The following is a 14,645-nucleotide window of genomic DNA, read 5'->3' on the forward strand; positions in this document are numbered from 1 at the left end:
CTGTGGTTTGACCCACAGCGACCATCTTTGCCAACCTTGCAATTTAGCCCACACAAAAAAGGACACCCTTTTCCGATTAGAAAGAAAGAAGCTTCGTTTCCTGGTTACCTGGAGGTTCTACAGACTCACCATAGGTGAGCAGGGGAGAGGTTATACTGAAAAGCTTCTCTTGTCACATTCATAGACCAATGATTCAGTGTGTGTGTCATGCCAAGTATTTGGTTTTTTAAATGTTCTCAGCCTGCTTGCACACCTAGAAATGTGAAGCTGATGCCCGTGAATGTAAGATATTCTTTCCAGGCCTGAAATACACACTGGAGCAACACATAAAAAGTCGAGAGACGGAATAATTCTGGTGCTTTCCTTTAAAATATTCCAGGCTACTTCATACAATACTTTGTATATGTGTGTGTGTGTGCTGGGAAAAGTGTGGGGGGGGGGATTTCCACAGCAGTAAACTTGCTTTTTTCCTACCTTCACCCTGTGATTTCCCATGTAGACACCACATTGGGAAATCACCAGAAATGACTGCACAGAAGAGGCGAGATTCAAGAAGTCCCCTTTGTGCACACAGGACTTTAAGAAAGGGACTCAGCAACCTTATTTCAAGGAACAGTAATTTGGGATTCCCGCTCCTTCAAGCGGTTCCTCTTTTTTTAAAACTTTTTTTTTTTTTGTTAACTTAAGCCGACTATAAGGTTTCATAATCTCTCTCTGCTGCTAAAAATAGACCCGGGACAGCAAAGGCTAGGAAGCACACGTACGTTTCACATCCCAGAAAAAAAGCATGAATCAGTTGCATGCAAGAGACTGGTGAGACAACCAACCCCACCCGCCAGAAAATGCAGGCGCTTTGTCCAAGGAGACTGACCGAGTGCCCAGGAAGCCACGATGGGAACACGCACCACGAGAGAAAACAGTCCATGGCCGTAATTCAGCCGCATGCCCCAGAGTCACACAGGGTGCAATCCTCGCAGAGGCTCCCTGGCACAAGCCCTGCCGAGACGAATGGGAGTCACACGACCACGCCGGGCGACTTGGAAGGGGGGCGCATCGATCATCTGAGCATCGTTAGATCAAATGAAGATGGCAAGTGCCCAGTTAGGGCTAGGCAAGGGAGACAGAGTACTGTTGCGGTCCAGGTGCTGGATTTCACAGAATCATAGAATTGTAGAGTTGGAAGGGAACCCCAGGGTCATCCAGTCCAACCCCCTGCAACGCAGGAACCTCAGCTAAATCATCCATGACAGGTGGCCACCCAATCTCTGCTTAAAAACCTCCAAGGAAGAAGAGTCCACCACATTCCGAGGGAGTCCATTCCATTGTCAAACAGCTCTTACTGTTCAGGTGCAGGAGAAGCAGTGTGGTGTAGCGGTTAGAGTGCCAGACTAGGACCTGGGAGAGCAGGGTTCATATTCCCACTTGGCCATGAAACTCACTGGGTCGCCTTGAGCCTGTCACCCGCTCTTAGCTTAGCTTATACCCCACAGGATTATTGTCAGGTTAGACTGGGAAGTGGAAAGAGTTGTAGGCCACTTTGAGCTCCCTGGAGAATAAGTGGGGTATAAATTTAACAAATAATAGTAAGTTCAAATCCTCACCAGTTACACACTCAGCTCATCCACCTTACTCTCAGGGCTCTTGAGGAAATAACCTGGAGTCGTCGTCTTCTTCTTCTTCTTTGGCGATCACTCGTAGCCGAGTAAAGATTGTCTTCCATAAACATGGTTTTAACAATGAGTCCGTAAGTGACTGTAGACAGAGCCATCTTAAGGGGATCTGCCGCCCTGGCGCGGCTATCCCTCCGGCGCCCCCGCCATGCCGCCTCCCTCCCGCACTTGCCGCCCCTTGGGAGGGGGGTGGGCGAGCGGGGGATGAGGGGCGTGGCGCTGGAGCAGCGCGGGGCTCTGCACGCCCATCCAGCGCTTCTGGGACGGGAGGCGAGGGCAGCTGGCTCGCGCTCCCGCGCGCAGCCGGGCAGCTTGCGCTCCGCGAGCACCCAGAGGGCGCGGCGCGGCTGGCCAGCTCGCGCTCCGCCGGGCGGGCGGGCGGTTCGCACTCTTGTGCTCTGCCGGCCGGCTCACGTTCCCGCGCGCAGCAGGATGGCGCCCGGCTCGCGCTCCGCGAGCACCCGGAGGGCGTGGCGTGGCCGGCCAGCTCCCCTGCTCCGCTGGGCAGTCAGAGGGTGCTGCCGGCAGGCGCTGCCAGCGGGGCTGGAGGGCGGAGGCGCCCTCCAGGCCATTGCGCCCTGGTGCGCCGCGCCACGAGCCCCAATGGATGAGACGGCTCTGACTGTAGAGGCCAATTCTGGATCCACATGTCCTTCCACAGTGGGGACATTGGTTTCTGGGCGGGAGATGATCACAGTGTGGATTTGCCAAGCGTGCCTTCCTCTTAGCACATTTCTCCCTTGTGTCCTGAGTTTGAGTGTCTTCAAAGCCCATGACACCTTTGGTAAAAGCTGTTCTCCAATTGGAGCGCTCGCAGGCTTATACAATTGTTGGTGCTTATACTACATTTTTTTAGATTTGCCTTGAGACAGTCTTTAAACCTCTTTTGTTGACCACCAGCATTACGCTTTCCATTTTTAAGTTCGGAATAGAGTGGTTGCTTTGGAAGACGATTATCAGGCATCCGCACAACATGACCAGCCCAACAAAGTTGATGTTGAAGAATCATTGCTTCAGCACTGGTGATCTTTGCTTCTTCCAGTACACTGATATGAATATTAAGCTGTATGGGTGCACAAATTTGTTTTTTAAAAGGCAGGAATTGCTTATCTAGTTTTGCAAAAAAAGAAATGAAGGAAGGAAGGAAGGTGGGAGCAACAAACGACTTCTGGTTGCCTGTGGCGAGGTTGGAAAACTTCCAGGTGACCAGTAAACAAGATATGTAACTTAGCAAAGGAACGTACTGCTTCTTTCTCTTGGAGCCCCCTACACCTTAGTTGCAGGCTGTGCCAATGCAAAAATAAGGAGGGAGAACCCCTGAAACGTTCTTACAACCATAGAACAAGCTTAAGATGCCATATGACATTAATTCCATTTTAAAATTTGCTCTCTGCATTGGGAACACTCAGCACATCTTTCTACAAGACCTCAAAGCTTTCCCTGCAACCAGCCGCAGTCACTAGGATAAATCTTCCTCTTTCCAAATCCAGCAAAAAAACAAAAACTGAGAAAACACTTTGGGACCCTGTAGACCTATGCAAGGAAGCCCAGGGTTTTGGTTTATCCTCAGGATCAGAATTCCACTTCCTGGGAACCCCAGCTTTCATCAAAACAGGAAATGAAGTTTCTAGCAGTACCTGGTGAAATCTCAGAAAGGAAAGGGTTTTTATTCAGGAATTTCTGGCCGACAGGGTTCACTCTCTTAACACTCCACCCCTCCTCTTGAATCACTGAAGCAGAATGCATTATGCAAAGAGTGTCGATGCTAATTTGCTTTCATTTCCATAATTCATTCAGGTCACAGGATCCAGCTTTTCTTGCTGCAGGACTTAAGAGGCATCAAGCTTAACAGCAGAACCGCCACGTGCAACAGGTACTCATGGCTCCAGCAAATGTAGACACCTCAGTTTTCCCTGCAGCAAAGGGGTGGGGGTGGGGGGGGCAGGGGGGTGGGAACATAAGCTCCCAAATGAAGCCCTTCAGGCAACACAGAGCTAGATGTTTTGCAAAACCTAGTGAGTGCCTGCTTGTGTGCTTACCCTGCACACAAAGCCCCCAGGCTACAGTTTGATCGGCCTGCATTTCCTGAGCCGGTTCGCAGGCACCCCAGGGTGCTCACACATAGAGCAGCCCCTGGTTCTAACACTCAGCCTGACAGGCTCCCTCCACCCCTCTCTGCAGTTTCCCCAGTGCCACCCTTCTTGCCTACTCATCTCTCCGCCTGCACTGGATTTATGAAGCAACCTGAGTGCCCGCAGCAACTCCCGGGAGCCACTACCATCACCCAGAGGCTTCCGTTTACACAGAGAAAGGCGTGGCGGTGGTTTGCAGGCACCTGCGTGAAACAACCCTCAACATTATTGATAAAGGCGAACGGCCGTGTTAAAGATGCCGGCAGCAGAAGCAAGTGACTTGGTTGTTAATTCTTTTAAATCAAATTCAAGCGGGGAGCTTCGCGTACGGAAGACAAAAGATACAAACTGCCCTCGGTGTCTAAGCAAATCCTCTATTTGATTACACCTGATGAATAATGCAGAGCCGGTTACCTTGTTTGTCCTCTGGTGGGAACACTCTGTTTTACCTCTGACGCGTCGGCCTCCTGTTCTTAATAATGCAGTAAGACTGGGGGTGTCTAGCCATCTACTTACTGCATTCTACAAGTCCCTGAATCTGAATGAGATTCGCTACTGAGATCCAGTGCCGAGGGCCTTCTGGCGGTTCCCTCACTGCGAGAAGCAGAGCTACAGGGAACCAGGCAGAGGGCCTTCTCAGTAGTGGCGCCCGCCCTGTGGAACGCCCTCCCATCACAGGTCAAGGAGATAAGCAACTACCTGACATTCAGAAAATACCTGAAGGCAGCCCTTTTTAGGGAAGTTTTTAATGTGTGATATTTTTGTATCTGATTTTTGTTGGAAGCCGCCCAGAGTGGCTGGGGAAATCCAGCCAGATGGGCGGGGTACAAATAATAAATATTATTATTATTATTATTACTTTCCTTCCAGAAAAAAAAGAACTGAAAAGCAATCGGGCAGGTGGAATATAAGGAGGAGGAGGAGAATCTGCATCGGAAGATACATGCAATCAATCCCTGGATCCCTACAGATTTACAGGAAAAGGCGATGGACATTTCTACTGGGTCTCGATTTCTTTTTTGGTGATCTACACTTTTACGCATGGAGTAGAACAGGAAAGCTACAATGGGGGTGCTTGAAGAGATCGAGTCATGAACCCAGGAAGCAGTGTTACACATCAGACAGGCACGGGTCCAATTGGGACCCCAGTCATACCTCGTTAACTTGTGTTTGCTTCACGTTGCAGCTTTCCGGGTTGCGAACGCGGCAATCCCAGAAGTGCATACCGGAAATGTATACTTCCGGGTTTCGCCGTATGCGCAGAGGCATTCTACACACTTCACACATGCACAGAAGCGCTGCTCTAGTTGCAGACTTTTCGGGGTGCAAACGGCACCCCGGAACGGATCGTGTCCGCAACTAGAGGTACCATTGTATATGAATTTCCCCTGGATGTCAGGGGAAAGCATAAAGTGACTTGGAGAAAGATCTGAAATATTTTCCTGCAAGCTTGAATTCGTTTTGTTCTGGACTGTTCCATTTGGTGTTCAATGTGTCGTAAAGCGCTTTGAGATTTGTCCTTTAAAATAATAAAGGAGTACAGAAGTGAAACAGCAACAAAATCACTTGAGGGGGTATGTCACTTACTACTGGCGCAACTCACAGGGTTGTTCTGTTGGCGAGATAATCCTAATGAGGTGCTCTGACTACTTCAATGCTCATTTGGGCCTGGTAGGGCAGAACGCACAGAGACCCACAGGAGGTGGTTGTTGTTGTTCAGTCGTGTCCGACTCTTCGTGACCCCATGGACCAGAGCACGCCAGGCACGCCTATCTTTCACTGCTTCCCGCAGTTTGGACAAACTCATGCCAGTCGCTACAAGAACACTGTCCAACCATCTCATCCTCTGTCGTCCCCTTCTCCTTGTGCCCTCCATCTTTCCCAACATCAGGGTCTTTTCCAGGGAGTCTTCTCCTCTCATGAGGTGGCCAAAGTACTGGAGGTGGAGCTGGAGCCAAAGGCAGGCAGGACCATCCCCTGATTGATTGGTTGTAAGTAAGAAAGCAGGGGGGGTTGGTCACCTGGGGGCCACCTGGCTTGCAAGTATTACATGTGGAAAGGGTCTAGGGGTCTTGGTGGACCACAAGCTTAACATGAGTCAACAGTGTGATGCAGCAGCAAAAACACGAATGCTCTTCTGGGTTGCATCAACAGAAGTATAGTGTCCAGATCAAGGGAAGTAATAGTTCTGCTCCATTCTGCCTTGGGCAGACCGCACCTGGAATATACTGTGTCCAATTCTGAGCGCCAAAATTTAGGAAGGATGTTGACAAGCTGGAGTGTTTACAAAAACGGGCAACCTAAATGATCCAAGGGTCTGGAAACCAAGCCTTATGAGGAACTGTTGAGGAAGCTGGGCAACTTTAGCCTGGAAAAGAGGCGACTGAGAGGAGAATTAATGGCCATTTTCAAATATCTCACCAATGGTTTAAAGTTACAAGAAAGGAGATTCCGACTAAACATCAGGAAGAATTTTGTGACAGTAAGAGCTGTTTGACAGTGGAACAGACTCCCTCAGGTGGTTGTGGACTCTCCTTCCCTGGAGGGATTTTAGGAAGAGGTCGGATGGCCATCTGACATGGATGCTTTAGCTGAGGTCCCTGCCTTGCAGGGGGTTGGACTAGATGACCCTCGGGGGTCCCCCCTTCCAACTCTACGATTTGATGATTCCAAGTTGATTGCTGGGCTGAGATCTGGAAGAGCAACATTCCAATCGCGCTCTAAACCACCACACCAACAACAACCATGTCAAGAGAAATAGCGAGTCCTCTGAGATTGCGGGGAAGGGGGGGGCAACTTGGATCGGAGGCAGACTTGGGTTCGAGATTCCACTCCTCTGCTGTGGACAGTCTACAAGACTTTGCCATCCAATCTCAGCCTCTATTCTACTCCCTGTAAAATGGGAACAGCCCTCACAGGACAGAGTGGTGAGGGGCAGGCGCTCGTGAAAGGCTTTGCAAATTGACTGGGCTGCACAACGACAGACGATTCATTCCCTAGTAGACATAATCAATATCTTCTGCTTGCTGCTCCAACTTAAGTCCCCCCTGCCAAAGCTCTGTAGGCATCAATAGTATGTGCACCATTGGGCCAAACGGACAATGCCGTCGTCCCGACATAGACATCTGTTTTCTGCAGCAACAGATGCCAAAAGGGTGTGCGCTCGTAACTCGAGAGGGAACCGTGTTAACCGTTCTTTCCTCCAGCATATTATATTCCTCGGTGGGGAGGGCGATGAGGGCACTTGGAAAGAAAAAGCTTTCTTTAAAATAATAATAATAATAATAATAATAATAATAATAATAAACAACCCCCCTTATAATTGCAAATTAATGCTTCCACACTAAAGCAACGGCTGGGACTGAAAATAAGCAAAAGAGGAAGATGTGCTGGAAACCAAGTCATTGCGCAGGCTGCTCCTGCTGCTTCGGTGTAACACAGACAGTGTGGTGTAACAGTTAGAGCAGTGGTTCTCAAAGGGTGTGGTGAGCAAGAGAAACAAGTGATATCCAGGACAATCCTAGTTTGTTTTCCAATAAAATAAAAAATTTGGTGTGGCGCAAGCAAATTGTAAATCTGAAAGTGCGACCCAGATGGGGGAAAGTTTGGGAACCGCTGAGTTATGAGTGTTGGACTACGACGCAGGAGACCACCAGGGTTCAAATCCCCACTCAGCCACAAAGCTCACTGGGTGAGACCAGTCGCTGTCTCTTAGACTAGCCTACCTCACAGGGTTGCTGTGAGGATAAAATGGGGAGAGGAACTACGCAGGCTAACCTTGAGCGCACCTTGGAGGACAGGTGGGGTATGTACATGCAAAAATAAAAAGACTGAGAAAGAGAAAGAGGAACCTATAGAAACTCCAAATGTTGTTCATGGCGCTGTGGTCTAAACCACTGAGCCTCTTGGGCTTGCCGATCGGAAAGTCAGCAGTTCGAATCCATGCAACAGGGTGAGCTCCCGCTGCTCTGTCCCAGCTCCTGCCAACCTAGCATTTCGAAAGCATACCAGTGCAAGTAGATAAACAGGTACCGCTGTGACGGAAAGGTAAACGGCGTTTCCATGCGCTCTGGCTTCTGTCACGGTGTTCCATTGCACTAGAAGCAGTTTAGTCTTGCTGGCCACGTGACCTGGAAAGCTGTCTGTGGACAAACACCGGCTCCCTTAGACTGAAAGCGAGATGAGCACTGCACCCCATAGTTACCTTTGACAGGACTTAACCGTCCAGGTGTCCTTTACCTTTAACCATGTTTAGGGATTTTGAGAGTTACAGTGCAGGAAAATTGGCAGTGGGGCAGAAGCAGGAGCTTCCACAGGTAACCTGCCCCCTCCCCATCCTTGCAAGAGAAAGCACGAAATGTCATCCATATCAACTTTTGGCCTCCAGGACTGTCAGAACAGCATGATTATTATTATTACTATTATTATTATTATTATTACTATTATTATTATTATTAGCTTTGAGAAGGCAAGTAAAAACATGAGCCCACATCCTTCTCTGGTCTCAAGTCTGCCTCTCTCTCTCTCTGTCTCCCACCCACAGGAGTTTCACCAAGAAAACTCCTCCTGATCAGTCCTGCCTTTGCACCAGTAGGTGTTGCTGTAGCTTCCCTGTGGCTCCTTCATCAAACAGCAACCGGAACAGAAACTGCTATTGCTTTCTTGGTCTAGGAGAGCAAGAAATGCAGAAGCAAGAAAAGGAGGAGGTGGCGGCGGCAGCCTTCTTTGTCTGGTTCTGCTCCCATCCAAGGATGCAAACTTGCAGGCTGAGCAGAGCTCTGACAGGCAGGAGGAGTCATGTGTCCTCAGAGATGCAGAAATGCTATGGGAGTCATAAATGAGTCACTTAGCACATCACAAAAGAAACGAGTGCATGCCTCAGGACAGCTGGGCAGCCCAGCCCAATGCATATTTACGAGGAGCTACATTATTCCAAGTTCAATGGACTTGGGCCCTTGCAAGTACGCAGCCTCAAACTCAAAACTCTGCAAGCTACCACGAAAGGAGAAGAGCAGAGAAAAACAGACCGTCGCAGCAGCAGCACCAACAGCAAAACTAAGATCGAGCATTTGCAGCTACATTTTAACTTGCGCACAATCTACTTACAAGTTGAAAAGCGACTGTGCGCAGCTCAAGTGTGAGTTTTTCCCTTGCTGCAACAACAATATGCGTTTGTGACAAAAGGGTAAGTAACTTCATAAGAAACAACTGTGACCGGGGATATGAACCCGATGCGACGTAATCCTACTGTCTGCTGAACCGTATATGCCAGGGCGTACTAATATGCTGCAAAAGAAATGTTAATTTCCACAGAATTGTAGAATTGGAAGGGACCCCAGGGGTCATCTAGTCCAACCCCCTGCAGTGCAGGAATATGGTTTGCCACCCACAAAAAGAGTCTGCCTGCCGCATCACTGAATGATGTCCTGTTCTGACCTTGCCTATGATGGGGGTGGGGAGAAATGCTACTGTGGCTCTGCACCGTGTGCATTCAGACCATTCAATCACTCCCAACACAGAGGCGTAGTAGAATTGGCCACAAAACCCCAGAAGCATAGCCGTCAACTTTCCCTTTTTTTTTGCGGGAAATTCCCTTATTCCAGCGCCGTTTCCCACTGCAAAAAAGGGAAGGTTGATAGCTATGCCCAGAAGGAGGTTGCCTGCTGTGTCTCTGGATGAGTGCCTGCCCCCAAGCTTGCCCTGGAGCCAAGAGACATTCCCTGGAGTGGCTTGTGCTGAACAGCAAGGGGGTTGGGGTTACATGGGAACAAGATTCAGCTTCCGAGTGTGTTTGTGAGCACAGAGCGTCCAGTTTTAATTTGGGGGAGTGCATGCCTCCATCGCGAGACATTTGGAAAACACTGCTATGACAAGGCTTTGAATTCCAACTACGTTATTCAGTGATGCAAACCAGACAGGCTGCCGTTGATGCAATGCCATTGACAAGCAACTGTGATGTTTCAAAGAAAACCCCAAGAACCTATATTTAAGCTGCCGTGTGTGTGACTCACATCCCTGGCATCAAACTCCTGCTAAAGCACAGTATTTCCCCAGCGTAACTATGACACATGAGGAGGAGGAGGAGGAGGAAGAACTGATGACAACAAACCTGGGTGGGGTGGGGGGAACTGTAAGAAAGAAAATCCTGAGAACATGGAAAACAAAAATTCCAAAACTAGTTACGTTTTCCAAAAGCGGGGGCTATTTCCACAATGGTGGAGTGTCTCTCTCTCTGGTTCCAGGAAGGCTGAGACCAAGAAAGAACACATTTTATAATACAGTATCAGGCATTCTTGTTTTGGGTTGTTGCTGTCGAACACAATCTGCCTCACATTCTTTGCTAAGATCGCCCCAGGGAGAGATGTTACCAGTCCCTTAAGAGATAGCCCAGCGAGGAGCCAAATATCCATTATCTCCCAGGGCTGGAGAATTTTGGGCAACTCAATTAACTTCTTTTGAACTGTTTTACAACCCATCACTCCAGGACCTTAAAGGGGGGGATAAGGGGGGGGGAATGGTGGGAAGCAAGCGCGGGGTTGGCTCCCTAAACAGATGCTCGCAAGAGTCGAGGTTATAATAAACACACGGTGGCCAGATCAACGTGAGCGGCAGGAATCGAAACCGCAGGCGCCTCGGCAGAGATCAGGTGCAAGGAGGGAAACGAAAAAGCGAGGAGTAAGATGGTGGCGGGGGTGGGGGGGTGGGAATCAGGATACGATCCAGGCTGCCACTAGACAATAAGGGAAAGGAAGGAGAGGCGCTCCCCAGATCCCCAGCCGGGGGAAGTCAGCGCCTGGACGGCGAGGAACCTCGACGTGAGCACAGCACGAGTCCGGAATCTTCTCAACGCCTCGGTTTCTACTCCTAAGAAGGAGAAATGCCTCCGGAAGCGCCCACTTAACAAGATCGGAGGTGTGACAGCCAGAGGCGAGCCACTTTTCCGACCCCCAGACCCACCTACGCGCCTCGGCGCACCATTTGGACACTGCGCGCCCCCTTCCGACCATCGGAATTCCTCGCCCGCTCTACAGCGCCCCCTAGAGGGTGGGCATCGCCTCCCCAACGACCCTCGCTCCTCCGCCCGCTCCGATGCCTGCTTTTCCAAACCCGACTTAACTCCGTTTCACTTTAAATCAACCTCATTTTCTACCCTGGCCGTGAACTGCTCCCATATACATCATAGTCAGAGGTCCCGAGCGAGACCCAACGGAGAGTCCCGGCCGGCGCTCTATGAATCTGCCCCTCTCTTCCACCCATTCTCCAGGGCGCCCCCTGTCGGGCACTCTGAACCGAAACCCTCCGCGCCCGCGATCCAACCTGGACGAGCCCCAACTCCCGCCTCTCTAGCGCCCCCTCTCCCTTTATCCAACGACTGCAGCCGCCGGGGTGGGGGGCAGTCGCCAGTCTCGTTATCGCCCCTCGCCCCTAAGTTCCTACCCCGCGGGAACACGCCCCCCAGCCACGCAAGCACGCCCCCCCAACCCTTCTTCGGGGCGCCGCGTCCCCCTCACCCCACCGCCAGCGCTCTAACCCCCGAGAGCGCAGCGCAGCGCGGGCCCCGACGGCGGCGACTAGCCGAGCGGACGCAGCAGACACTCACCGGCGCCGCTGGGGGCTCCTCGGACGGCGGCGGGGAAGGAAGGCAAGCCGGCTTCGGAGGAAGGAGGCTCGGCTGGAGAAAGAGGAGGAGGAGGAGGAGGAGACGGCGCCGCTCAGGCTTGCATCGCCGTCGAGACTGGCGGCGGCGGCGGCAGCGGCTGCTGCTGCGTCCGAGGCTGCGGAGAGACTGGCTGGCTGGCTGTGCCTGGCGCTGAACTGCTCTGCCGCCGCCGTCGCTCCTCCTCCTTCCCGGCTCAGCTGCTGCGCTGCCCTTTTTCGTCAGTGGAAAACTCCTGCGCTCTGACGCAGGCGGTGACAAGGGAGCCTCAGCCAGAGACAGCGAGCCGGAGCCCGGCCCGCTCCCAGCCCACACGCCGCTTCCTCCCGGCCCGCCCGCCCTCCTTCCTTCCCCTGTCTAACCCAGCGCCAGGGAGGAGGAGGAGGAGCAGGAGCAGACGAGCAGCCCAGTCGCCTCCCTCCTTTTTTTTCTCCCGGGGAAAAAAGCTCCCGGATTGGTGGAGCGGCGCCTGCTGCTGCTTGCTGCTGCTGCTGCTGTGTGCGGATTCACACGTGAACTGGGGAAGGCGCCCGCTGCGTGTGCGCACGTGCGCGCTTCGGCCCGAGTTGCTGACTGGCTGCGAAGCTGGGCGAGGTTTGGGTGTGCTCAGCGCTCGCGGGATTTACTTTCGAGTAAAACGCAGCGTTTGCACGGGATTGCAGGAGGGGAATGGGAGGGGGCGGGGAGGGTTATAAGCAGATGATGTACCTACAAAATCCCCACCACCACCACTCCATTTTCGGCTGAGTTGCATCGAGTTTACTCGGAAGTAAGTTTTACTGGTTTCAGCCCAAGCCAGCTTCCAAATGGAGAGCTCTGAAGCCCATCAGAGAGTTAACAAGCATTTTGGGCAGATGATAATTCTTGTTCATGAGCCCATATACGCATTTTATTTGAGAGCAAGTGTCATATAACTCGGTGGGACTTGCTTCTGTGTAAACACGCATAGGGTAGTGCTTTAGTGGTTTTTCGTGGCTATGCTTATATAATTTTTATTCTTTTTTTTTAAAGGATTAAAAACACACAAATTTGTTTGTTTTTAACAAAATCATTGGGTTTGTTTGTTTTTTACAGCTTGCTGCCTTTGAGCCAACCTGGTGCCCTCCAGGTATTTTTGGACTATGACTCCCATCAACCCCGGCTCGGCACTGGGAGTTGTAGTTGATGTCATCTACACCTTCTGCGATGGGGCTTTTCCTACCAAACACACATAAGCCTCACAGGTGCCAGTGATAGGCCTTGCCCTATGCCCGTTTACTAGGAACAGAAGTCCAAACATTGGGGCTTCTTCCTAGGAAAATATGCACAGCATTGACCAGTTAACCAGGGGCCAGTTAACTAGAAAGCTGGGTGTTTTTTTTGGTGGCTAACTTTACCTGCCTTTAGCCTAGGCTGAGCCAGGCTATGTTGGTAGCTCTGTTGGTAGATCAGGAGTCTCATAATCTCAGGGTCATGGGTTCAAGCCCCACATTGAACAAAAGGTTCCTGCATTGCAGGGGGTTGGACTAAATGACCCTAGTGGCCCCCTCCAACTCTACAATTCTATGATTCCATATCGCAGGAAATAAAGATCACCTACCTCATCTCCAAAGCTTAAGGCAAACCTGTTGTCTCCTTTGTCCTTTAAAAAAAAACCCTGCTTTGAGGTAGTCCACATATCTGGGGCCTGCATATTATATATATACACACACACACGTATGTTTTTCAATTTACCCTGCATAATTTCATCTCTAGTGATATAGGGGAAGGTCTGCTCTGGCATCCATTTACACACGTAGCACATGGAATACCTGGCCAATTCAGCCTTTTGCTTCCAAGATTACATTTTCAAGCATACATTTTCAGGTTTAGCTGCGTTGACATAAACTTTTTTCTTTTCATGTGAATCTCTGGATTCTGAATCTGGCCCCAGTACCAAGGAGGACGGAACTGGATGTGTTGTGTGAGTTGCCTGTGTCAACAGCAGCCTCAGGCACTCCGGATTGGATCAGGCCAGGCCTTCTTAAAGGTAAAGGGCCCCCTGACCTTTAGGTCCACTTGCGGACGACTCTGGGGTTGCGGCGCTCATCTCGCTTTACTGGCCGAGGGAGCCGGCGTACAGCTTGCAGGTCATGTGGCCAGCATGACAAAGCCGCTTCTGGCGAACCAGAGCGGCGCACGGAAATGCCGTTTACCTTCCCGCCGGAGTGGTACCTATTTATCTACTTGCACTTTGATGTGCTTTCGAACTGCTAGGTTGGCAGGAGCAGGGACTGAGCAACGGGAGCTCACCCCATCGCGGGGATTCGAACCCCCAACCTTCTGATCGGCAAGCCCTAGGCTCTGTGGTTTAACTCACAGCTCCACCCTCGTCCCACAGGACCTCAGTGCCTCAGGCACTCCAGATTGGATCAGGCCAGGCCTTCTTAGCACGGCTTAAAAATTAACAAGCCAGGAATCTCTCTCTCCCAGTGCTGACTCTCCTGATTCAAACCACACACACCAGTTCCTATAAACCGAGGAGAGGAAAACTTACAGTCTCCTTCCTGTATGGTGCCAATATGTTTTCCCCTTCCATGGCTAATTGCAGCTCTGGGGGGCAATTTGCATCGAGGAGCCTGTGCTAGGAGGGAAGATTAATCATGCTTGCGCAGCACAAACATGCAGTGTTCAAACACAGAACGGGGAATGACCGTTTTCTTTTTATCCTCACATGGATCTGGCGGTGCAGGTTCTGGAGGACTATGCCCGGCACATCGGCAGAGAACCCCACCACCAAAGGAGTTACTTTGGTTGAACTGGAACGTGAAACTTCACGGGGCCCTTCCCTGGTCTGCCACCTTCCAGATGTTGTGGGTGGCAACTCCCATGTAGTCCTAAACATCTGGATAGCGCCAGAAGGATGCTTCATAGGATTAGAGTGTGCCCCTTTATCCAAAGGCCACCCTGGTTTACTTGCCAACTGCCCAACCTCACTAAGATCCTCTGTGTGCTTAGGCTTGCAAACATTACGGGCATAAAACACCGTGAGGTGGTTGTTGTTTTTGCTGTGTTTTGCAAGTTGCCGTACACATTTTTTAAGATGTAAATTTTATTGCTCAAGCCAATGAAAACAGGACGCCAACGATGTTGTATACATCAGCACTGTATGATGTGTATCTAAGTCCCCCGCCGTTTGTCCACAACAGTGTCTTTGAGCCGTTCTCA

At 50.9% G+C, this 14,645-nt stretch overlaps 1 protein-coding gene across 1 annotated transcript in view; it reads right to left on the reverse strand.

Moving 5' to 3' along the window:
• CSRNP1 (cysteine and serine rich nuclear protein 1) overlaps positions 1–11,569 on the reverse strand; it is a 31,042-nt gene extending 19,473 nt beyond the window's left edge. The window contains exon 1 of the mRNA XM_033165546.1: positions 11,403–11,569. The gene's annotated coding sequence lies outside the window, so the exon portion shown is untranslated. The remainder of the gene's footprint in view (positions 1–11,402) is intronic.
• Between the last annotated feature and the right edge of the window lie 3,076 nt (positions 11,570–14,645).

Source organism: Lacerta agilis, chromosome 12 (assembly GCF_009819535.1).
Source record: "Lacerta agilis isolate rLacAgi1 chromosome 12, rLacAgi1.pri, whole genome shotgun sequence".
Taxonomy (NCBI): Eukaryota; Metazoa; Chordata; class Lepidosauria; order Squamata; family Lacertidae; genus Lacerta; species Lacerta agilis.